At 33.3% G+C, this 11,201-nt stretch overlaps 1 long non-coding RNA gene across 1 annotated transcript; it reads left to right on the top strand.

Moving 5' to 3' along the window:
* Positions 1-9,857: 9,857 nt before the first annotated feature.
* Positions 9,858-10,092, top strand: LOC148767900 (uncharacterized). The gene is made up of 2 exons (XR_016033550.1): positions 9,858-9,952; positions 10,042-10,092. It is a non-coding gene; the product is annotated as an uncharacterized LOC148767900 (long non-coding RNA).
* Positions 10,093-11,201: the final 1,109 nt, after the last annotated feature.

Genomic DNA, 11,201 nt, shown 5'->3' with positions numbered 1-11,201 from the left:
TATATTTTTTATTTTTTTAATATTTTGTGTTTTTTATTTACTTTTGAATTTCATTAAGGGTAAATTAGTATTTTTATGTTGGAGGTCTTGAACTTATAAAAAAATGGACTTGCATATAACGGCCGCCTAAATCTATTTTTTGAAGTCAACACAAAATTTAACCTCCTAATGTAATTTTAAATTTCAAAATTAATTGTTAATAAGGAATGAAAAAAAACACCCCACATTTATTGGGGGGTGGGGGGGGGGGGGGCGATTGTCGGGTGGTGAAGGGGTTGGATTGTGCTTTGGCACCGAATTTTTATGATTATCGGAAGACCGATACTCATAAAAGCCGTTAAAATAGACAATAGTGTCCATTTCAACGTGTTTTTATGCCAAAATAAATATAGTTCCTGTTTTCGAAGTCCACCAATGGCTTCTGCAACCAACTCCTTTGGACCTCTTCCAAAGGAGGTCGATCCAACTCAGGCTCAATTTTTATAGGCTGCATTTTTTCTACCTGAAAAATAGGAGAAAAAATACGGGAGTATAAATTATAATGGACTTGATAAACACATAAGAGGTTTTCATTACTTTAAAATTACAATTCTTAATAAGATATTAAAAAGCCATGTTAAAGAACAATTCTAAATCCATGTTCCAAGAATTTTTTTTACTTTTGTTCTTTTATATCATGATTTTTTTTTTGGAATATTTGTATTTTGAATTGAAAAATTCCTATTTACATCATATTTTATTTATGAATACATTTATAATCAAAAAATATTTATTTAATTCACCAAATAACGGAAAAAGAGTTATCATACCTCATTGCTATTTACATCATATTTCATTTTATGAATGCAATATTTTGATCTATAAACATACGTTCGCCAACATATTTTTACATGTATTTCTTTCTCTTATTAAAATAAGTTGTTAACGAGAAAATACGAGCTAATAAAAATGGGATAGTTCAATAAGTTTAACCCGATTAAATTTACGTGCAAATCAAGTGCATATCTTGTACATATTTTGTGATTATACGTGCATAGGCAACTTAGGCCTATGTCTAGGGTCCCAAACTATCTGTAATATTCATAAGGCTTCCTAAATTATGTGTATTATAAATTAACGCCCCCAAATTTGAATTTTTTTTTGTATATTTTCATAAAACTAAACAAAAATATTTATATAAAAGCCAAATTATAGAAAATATAACATAAGATTCAATAATTTTAATATTTGCACTTTAAACAATAAGAAAATATCAAAACAATATTTAGATTGAAATTAAATAATTACTATAAGGGCCCCAAAAAAAATATTTGCCTATGGCCCAATATGGGCTTGAGCCGGCCATGCCTTGTGGAGGGCGACTGTGTAAATATCGGGCGGCGAAGGGGGCAGTTTGTACCTCGGCACCGATTTCGTGACAATTATCGGCATACCAATAATCAGAAAAGCGGTTAAAATGGACAACGATGTCCATTTAAACGCGCTCTTGCTGCATTTGATAAAACCAAGATCCTCGTACTTATTTCTTCGAGTGTCTACTGAGGGCCGCAGTAACCAACTCTGTTGGACCTCGTTCATGTGTGGACAATCCGAGATTGTTGACCTATCAAACTGATACGATCTCTTGTGTATCATAAGATTTCTTTACTAAACGTAAGAAAACTCTTCTTTATTATTTCTCTTCATAATAACTATTTAAAGAGAATAAAACCCTAAAATCCTAATCTCACTAGGAAAGATAATTACCTAAACTAATAAAATACTTAATAATCCCTAATCACTAAACACACGGCTAAATATATATCCTAAATAAACTATTCTAATTAATTAATAATTAAATATTAACTAAACTAATAATTAAATAATAAATTAAATAATATATCCCAACATTCCACCCCACTTGAAATGAATCTTGTCCTCAAGGTTCGAATCAATTTGGTCCCTCTCCTTTGTGTTTCCACCTATGTTTGACCTCATCGACTCGCTTCCCGAAAAACACGATGAACGACCAAGCTCTTTAACACATGGCTCTTGCTGACCCCAAGAGATTCCAAAGACTACTTTTGCGAAAATACTCAATTTTTTTCTCGATAGATAAACTTTTTTAATCGTCTTTTCAGATTTTGTCTCCTCCAAACTGACCATCGGTTCTTCGTCTCCTTTCTTTTGAACACCATGGAAATCTCCCAATATCCATAGTTGCTCTTCGCTCTCCTCTCTGGTTAATTTCTCGTCTTCGTCCCACTTTATCTCAATTGACTTCGATTCTTCTTCTCTCGGCTCTTCGTCACACTTTACCTCAGTGGAATTCGATTCTTCTTCTTCCGGCGAACTGACAAAAATCTGGGGTTCTTCGAAAAAGTCATCGTCGTCCTCTTCCTCTTCCTCCGGGAATTGGCTCGGCAACGGCGGTGGTGGTGGTAGCGGTGGCGTTGGCGGTGATGGGCGGCGGTCCCTTCGGCTTTTGTGTTGGCGTTGACGTCGTCCGTGACTTTGTTCGAGCAATTTCTGAAAGTCAATCCGTAATCTCTCTACGGATTTCTCCAATCGCTCCAACCGTCTTGTTTCTGACATCATGATTTTCACAAAGTTTTGATGTGATCTCAACTTTGCTCCAGCGTAGTTTTGATGTAATCGCTGCCTTGCTAACGAAGCGTTGGTGTTAATCGCAACTTCGCTCTGATACCAATTGATGCGATCTCTTGTGTATCATCAGATTTCTTTACTAAACGTAAGAAAACTCTTCTTTATTATTTATCTTCACATAATAAAAACACTAGCACAAGACGACTATTTAAAGATAATAAACCCTAGAATCCTAATCTAACTAGAAAAAATAATTACCTATACTAATAAAATACTTAATATCTATCCTAAATACTAAACTCACGGCCATATATATATCATAAATATACTAATCTAATTAATTAATAATAAAATACTAACTAACTAATAATTAAACGATATATTAAATAATATATCGTATCAAACCACCCCTCTTGAAATGAACCTTGTCCTCAAGGTTCGAGTCAATTTGGCCCCTCTCCTTTGCGTTTCCATCTATGTTTGACTTCATCGACTTGCTTCCCGGTTGACTCCGAAAAACACGATGAAAAATCGAGCTCTTTTCCAAAGATGAACCTATCTGCTCGAATTAAATTTTTCAATCTCTTTCCCGACAAATCAACCTTCTCAATTCCCTTTTCAAATTTCATCTCCTTCACAATCAATATCATGCTTTTATTTTTCTCGGTCGTCTTTACAGATCCGGGCTCATTCACAGTCACCAAATCTTGTTCGTCTCCTTTCTTCTGAATATCGTGGGACTCTTCTAATATCCATTATAGTTCTTCGTTCTCTTCCTTAGTTAATTCCTCGTCTTCGTCCCAAATTACCTCAAGTGAATCCGATAATTCATCATTCGGCGAACTCACAAAAAATTGGGGTTCTTCCAAAAAGTCATCGTCGTCCTCTTCCACTCCCTCCGGCAATAGGCTCGGCAACGGCGGCGGCGGTGGTAGTGGCGGTGACTCTTCAAAAAAGTCATCGTCGTCCTCATCCTCTTCCTCCGGCGGTAGGCTCGGCGACGGCGGTAGTGGTGTTGTTGGTCGCCGGTGGTAGTCTCTTCGGCTCTTATGTTGGCGCCGTCCTTGATTTTCACAAAGTTTTGATGTGATCTCAACTTTGCTCTGATACCAATTGATACGATCTCTTGTGTATCATAAGATTTCTTTATTGATCGTAAGAAAACTTTTGTTTATTATTTCTCTGCATAATAAAACCCTAACACAAGACGACTATTTAAATATAAGAAAACCCTAGAATCCTAATCTAACTAAAGATAATTACCTATACTAATTAAATACTTAATATCTAACCTAACCACTAAATCACGGCCATATATATATTATAAATATACTAATCTAATTAATTAATAATAAACTACTAACTAAACTAATAATTAAATAATATAGTAAATAATATATCGTATCAAAATTGATGCGATCTCTTGTGTATCATAAGATTTCTTTACTGATCGTAAGAAAACTTTTCTTTATTATTTCTCTGCATAATAAAACCCTAGCACAAGACGACTATTTAAATATAAGAAAACCCTAGAATCCTAATCTAACTAGGAAAGATAATTACCTATACTAATTAAATACTTAATATCTAACCTAACCACTAACTCACGGCCATATATAGATTATAAATATACTAATCTAATTAATTAATAATAAACTACTAACTAAACTAATAATTAAATAATATAGTAAATAATATATCGTATCAAACCACCCCTCTTAAAATGAACCTTGTCCTCAAGGTTCTGCCCAATAATCTTCTCTCTTTTTTGTGTTTCCACCTATGCTTGACGCCATCGAATTGCTTTCTGATTGAATCCGAAAAACATGACGAAAAATCGAGCTCTTTTCCGAATATGAGTCCATGTGCCCGAAAGAAATTTCTCAATCTCTTTCCCGACAAATCAACCTTCTCAATTGCCTTTTTAAATTTCGTCTCCTTCACAATCATGCTTTTATTTTTCTCAGTCGTCTTTACAGATCCGGCCTCATTCAAAGTCACCAAATCTTGTTCGTCTCCTTTCTTTTGCACATCATGGAAATCTCCCAATATCCATTGTAGTTCTTCGTCCTCTTCCTTAGTTAATTCCTCATCTTCGTCCCAAATTACCTCAAGTGAATCCGATAATTCATCTTTCGGCGAACTCACAAAAAATTGGGGTTCTTCGAAAAAATCATCGTCGTCCTCTTCCTCTTCCTTTTGCGGTAGGCTTGGCATTGGCGGCGGCGGTGGATCTTCGAAAAAGTCATCGTCGTCCTCTTCCTCTTCCTCCGGGAATAGGCTCGGCAGCGGCATCGGCAGTGGCGGCGGTGGCGTTGGCGGTGATGGGCGGCGGTCCCTCCGACTTTGATGATGGCGTTGACGTCGTCCTTGAGTTTGTTCGAGCAATTTCTGAAAATTAATCCGTAATTGCTCTACGGATTTTTCCGATCGCTCCAACCGTCTTGTTTCTGACATCATATTTTTCACAAAGTTTTGATGTGATCTCAACTTTGCTCCAGCGTAGCTTTGATGTAATCGCTGCCTTGCTAACGAAGCGTTGGTGTTAATCGCAACTTCGCTCTGATACCAATTGATGCGATCTCTTGTGTATCATAAGATTTCTTTACTGATCGTAAGAAAACTTTTCTTTATTATTTCTCTGCATAATAAAACCCTAGCACAAGACGACTATTTAAATATAAGAAAACCCTAGAATCCTAATCTAACTAGGAAAGATAATTACCTATACTAATTAAATACTTAATATCTAACCTAACCACTAACTCACGGCCATATATATATTATAAATATACTAATCTAATTAATTAATAATAAACTACTAACTAAACTAATAATTAAATAATATAGTAAATAATATATCGTATCAAATAGCACAACACGACTATTTAAAGAGAATAAAACCTTAAAATCCTAATCTCGCTAGGAAAGATAATTACCTAAACTAATAAAATACTTAATACTCCCTAATCACTAAACACACGGCTAAATATATATCCTAAATAAACTATTCTAATTAATTAATAATTAAATATTAACTAAACTAATAATTAAATAATAAATTAAATAATATATCCCAACATTCGTAAGATCTATTCTTTAATATTTCTCTCTGCATAATAAAAACACTAGCACAAGACGACTATTTAAAGATAATAAACCCTAGAATCCTAATCTAACTAGAAAAGATAATATATATACTTAATATCTATCCTAAATACTAAACTCACGGCCATATATATATATATATATATATATATATATATATATATATATATATATATATATATATATATATATATATATCATAAATATACTAATCTAATTAATTAATAATAAAATACTAACTAACTAATAATTAAACGATATATTAAATAATATATCGTATCACAAACTCACCGACTGATTGCCCCAGCCACGATTTCGATTCCCACCGGCTGCATTTCTTTTGTTCCTAAAAAATTGAAGTGAAAAAGAATTAAGCTGATATCTTCATATGCGTTAATTCATTATTATTGCACGTAATTTACAATTCGAAATACCAGTACGTAATCGAGAGTCCGTGAAGCTATGACAGGATAAACGTATAAATTTGAATCTTCTAAGGACTACAAAAAGAAAGCTATCAACTTAAAATATATTACAAATTTGAAATAATTTCCTCAATTTTATTTAATATTAGTATTAGTATTAGAATTACCTTTTTAATGGTTAAAGACCTTCAAACAAAGTTGAAATGGTAGAAGGCATAATAAATAATAAAATATATAATAGAAATATATGTCCTAGTTAGGGATGAAATTAAAGTCCGGATTGAAATTTTCAATTTCTGTTGGTTTTCATCCAAAAAGTTTTAACTTTGGAACAGCTTTTTTGATTTGGAACAATTTTGTACCCCTCCGTTAATGTTCCGTCTCCATCGTTGAGGTAGAGGTTTGACTTAACCCTAATTCGATTTAAAACACCCGACTTAAAACACTAAGTCAATGATAACCCCAAATTTTTATTTAAAACCTCAAAAAATTCAAAATCCCCAAATTCAAAGTCAAAACCATCTTTCACTGCTTCCCCAAATCAAAATCAATCTTCTCCCATTAAGATACATCCTTAAACTCTACATACACATTACTACAGTTAAACCTCTATAAATTAATAGAGTTGGGACCATCAAAATTCTATTAATTTAGCGAAATATTAACTTATCGATAAATTAATAATTATTAATTTATACATTAATTAATAACTTATTAATTTATGAAATTATTTTTATTGTTATTTTCAATAATACATTTTTTTTTTTTTAAATTACGTGTATATTATTCATTGTACCATTAGTTCAATGCACTATAGAGCCCGTTTCACGAACGAAAGCTTTTAAAGCATATATGGTATTGAACAATTTTCTGTTGAGTTATGAGAAAACTATACCAGAAATTATAACCATGTTAAGAAAAGTGAGGGGCGAGATTGATGGTAATGTGAACTTCAACAAGAAACAAGTGACAATGAAATTATATTTTACTAAGCCTTCATAGATATGTAAAGTATGTATTGTGCCATGTATCTTAAGAATTATTTTTATGCATTATTAATTTATATATTATATGGGGCTTCTTAAAATTTTCGAAAGTGTATTATCTTATAAATTTAGCGAATTATTAATTTAGCACGTTGTCCCCGAGTCGGGACCGGGAAAATTTATTATTTAAGCGAGGTTATTAATTTATCGGGTATTAATTTATCGAGGTTCTACTGTACATTCAAATGTTCATTTCCTTTAATCTACTCAAACAAGTTGGGCTTCCTTCGAAATGTCGGATTACTTCAATAGGTCGGACCTTTATGAAATTCTTCAGGAATGCGATCAAATTATCGAGAAGGAACGAGAAGAGAGAGTGAAACGAGAGTTTTTTTCCCGCAATTGTAGAGAGAGAGTGATTCAGGTGATATGTTACGAGAGAGGGGCATGAATATTGGTTTTTCTCTAAGCGGAGAGAGAGAGAGAGAGAGGGAGAGAGAGAGAGAAGCTGTGTTTTTGTTTTTTAATGTTTTTCTTATTTAGTTTTTAACAAAAAATGTATCGTCGTTAATATTTTTGGCAGTTATTAACGTTGACAGAGTTACGGAGGGGTACAATATGTCCCAATTTGTAGTTCATGGGGCATTTTGGGTTGGACCCTATAGTCCAGGGGGGTTGACGATACTTACCCCTATTTTTTTTATCTTATAAGCCGTGTTAGAAAGTCAAAGTCTGTCGTTTGCTATTTCTCACCTAAAAAAATTTTAGTTTATTCCCTGGTTTCGACTTTATCATTTTGAGGGTTTATAATCGTAGGTGCCTAGTGCAAGAGTTTATCACATTAGTAGTTTTAATTTTATGATTTTATGAAAAATGAGTATTTTTTTTTGGAAATTTATGAAGGTTTCCGATTTTTTTTTACATGTTAAATTTATTTGGATTCTGAAATTTCAAAATTTTCATAATTTTTGGAATTGTGATGATTTTCTAGACTACAAAAGTTTTGGAATTAGTTTTGTACTTTCGAAAAGATTTGGAAAGTTTTCTACAAGATCAATTCCGATCATGTTTCAAACTTTCACCCTTAAGTGCTATAAGGACACCAATTTTCGATTATAGTGAATTGGTAGAGAAGGAATTATTTTCTCTGTTATCTTATACAACTTTTTCTAGAGCCAAATATATATAAGACTTGGTTGGAGAGAGAGATAAAAATATTTGAGGGGGATTTGAAGGTTTAGGGATTGATTTCTCAACGGCGGCGGAGGCGAAGAGGAATGTGACAACGAAGGCCGTGAAATGAATGAGGTGCGAGTCGTCAGCGAAGCCCATTCTAATTTTTATTTTTTCAATTCGTGCTCGCTGTCGCTGTTGATGTTGGGCTAGAATCGGATCTGTATTAACAAGATTTGGACTCGGATTAGGGGCAGAGAATTGATTATAGTTTGAAATCGCAGCCACATTGACAATGACATCGGAACTGGAGTGAACGCGGGTGAGGGCTATGGGGGGTTGCGCATTGCAGTCGACATTAAAAGGAAGAAGAGAAATGAGCATGCAATATTCATTGTTATTATAGAGGATTAGAGGTGAAAGTCGGATGGATCAGTTAGAAATTAGCCTTTTTAGAAAATTTCCCAAAAAATTCGAAAGTACAAAGTCTATTCCAATTCCAATTCCAAAACTTTTGGAATCTAAAAATTTATTCCAATTCCAAAAGGCCCGGAAATTTCGGAATTTCAAAAAAAAAACAAAAATCACATAAACTTTAAAAATTTCAAAACTTAGCTGATTTTTTCTTAATTTTTCAAGAATAAGAATATCCACATGGATAAAAGTCAAAACGATTTTTTCTATGCTACAATCCAAGTACAACTAATAACTATTAAATTTCAGTAAAACAATCCAATAAAATTTCTAACAACAATCCAATGGACTCAAAATCCTAAAACAAAATTTGAATCAAATTACTGTTTCAGAAAATAAAAAAAAACTTAAAATAAGTATTATATAATATATTATTTATAGGTGTATATTTCGGAAAAAAAAAATCGGAATCTTTCGGAATTAATGTCAGAAATTAAATCGGATCGGAAATCGGAAATTCCAAATTTATTTTATATAATTGCAATTCCAATCCAAAAAATCGGAAATCGGAATTTCGGAAGTCCGAATGAAAAAAGTTGCTCCAAATTAAAACGGAACTTTTCGGATCGGAACCGGCGATAATTGGAATTTCCCTTCCAACTTGCACCCTTATAGAGGATGTTTTTGACTTTGCATATTCAACAACACACTCCTAGCCGCACAATCCACGCGTGCAGCACACGAAAAGCTGTCAGTGATTTTATTGGGTTTGACTAACTTTCGTAGCGGTTTCATTGCTAATTTTTTTAACAAAAGGGTCTTTTCGACAATTCAAAATTATACGAGGTGGTCCTTCAAGAAAACCCTATAAAGACTCAATTTTAAAGAGTAGTTAAATATGAAAAAAAAAAAGAAAAAAAAAAAAAAAGAAGTGAAGTTTATGGTTTGTGAGGGTTTAAGAGCATCCAATTTAGATGCTCTTGTATCCGTGAACTTCCCTTGTGGACAAAGTCATGTGAGTACCTCGAAGTTGTAAATATGCCTTTACACTCCATAATTTATTTTAATGATTTTCATTCCGTTGTCATCTTTCCACTTCCCAGTTCATGTGAAAATACAAAGGGGCCTCGTTAAAATCTTACGTGCCAACTTTGATGAGAATGTAAATGGCCGGAACTTCCACTCGTATTCGCCTATTATTCCTAATTGTTCTATGCTTTTCTTACATCATATGCAACAATGGAGCGATCCCTTTAACAAGTAACTTATCCTTCGATTCTCCAAGTGTTCTTCCATGTTCAATTTTTTTTTTCTTTTTCTTTTTTTTTTTTAACTTTTTGGAATTGCAGGAAGTAGAAACCTGATGAAGGAACCTCAAAGTTATGAAGTTGCAAAAGTGGTACTTCTGTTGGTACTTGACCTAATTAATTATTGTCTTAATATCTTTGCAATAACTTGTCCTTGTCCTAAATAATTAGCTAAATGGGATAATGCAGGAAAAGATTGTGAAAAACTGGAAAACGGATAGTCGAAAATTCAGAAGAATGGAGATTGAGGTGAACGACTATCCGGGATCTGGGGCGAATAATCGGCACACACCAAGGTCACAAGCAGGAAGAAGTTGTACAATTGATTGCTAAACAATGTTAATTGATCTTTGTGTAATATTTGTTTGTTTGTTTGTTTTAAGCTTGTAAACATGGTTTTGCTTGATTAGAGTCTTTGGATTAAGTAGTTGTATGTTTAGGAAATTGGAATTGATTAATCATTAGTAGATATAGTGAACTAAGCACCGCCATTTATTGTAGCAGTCGACGAAGAAATTAAACATGTCGTGTTAATCATCGTTTTCAACGGTGGATAGGCGGCCGATGAGTGATGGAAAGAAACTTAGTGTATGTGTGAGAGTGTGTTTTGGAGTTGTTGAGATTGAGGGTTGTAAAATAAGATTCCATTTTGAATAGTGTCGAGTAGGTGGAATTATTGAGTCTGAAACCTCACATGTTGAGATTATCGTGAAATTTTCGAGACATGCATATAGTACTTCGTAGTTAGTACTGAGTACTTAGCAGGCCGGCCTTATAAACAGACATAACAGAAGCAAGAAATTTATGTAGCACGGAAACTTTTTTATGAATGTCGTTTATTGTCACCGCTGACTCGCATTGACTTTTTTTTTTTTTTTTTTGTTTTTCTCCGCAGTTGGCAGGTCAAAACCATAATATTGTTGTTGTTGACATTAATATTATTAGGCCCCGTTTGGTTGCCAAGATAAGCCATGATTAACTAAATAGTTAGACTTAATTTGATGTTTGGTATCCTCAATAAATTGTCAGGTCGACCAGCCAAAATTATATAATCATGGCTTATCTTGCCTTCTAATGAGTTTTTGTTGTTGGGCGTTTCAAGCTCCAATAAAATAATTGGGTCTCATTAGATTATTTAATCTTATCTTGGCTAATCTTATCTTGCAAACCAAACGGGGCCTTAATGTTTATTACAAACAGTA

The sequence above is a fragment of the Erythranthe guttata genome, chromosome 9 (genome assembly GCF_056151865.1).
Source record: "Erythranthe guttata isolate IM_541 chromosome 9, IM_541, whole genome shotgun sequence".
Taxonomy (NCBI): domain Eukaryota; kingdom Viridiplantae; phylum Streptophyta; class Magnoliopsida; order Lamiales; family Phrymaceae; genus Erythranthe; species Erythranthe guttata.
This window is presented reverse-complemented; position numbering and strand designations above follow the sequence as displayed.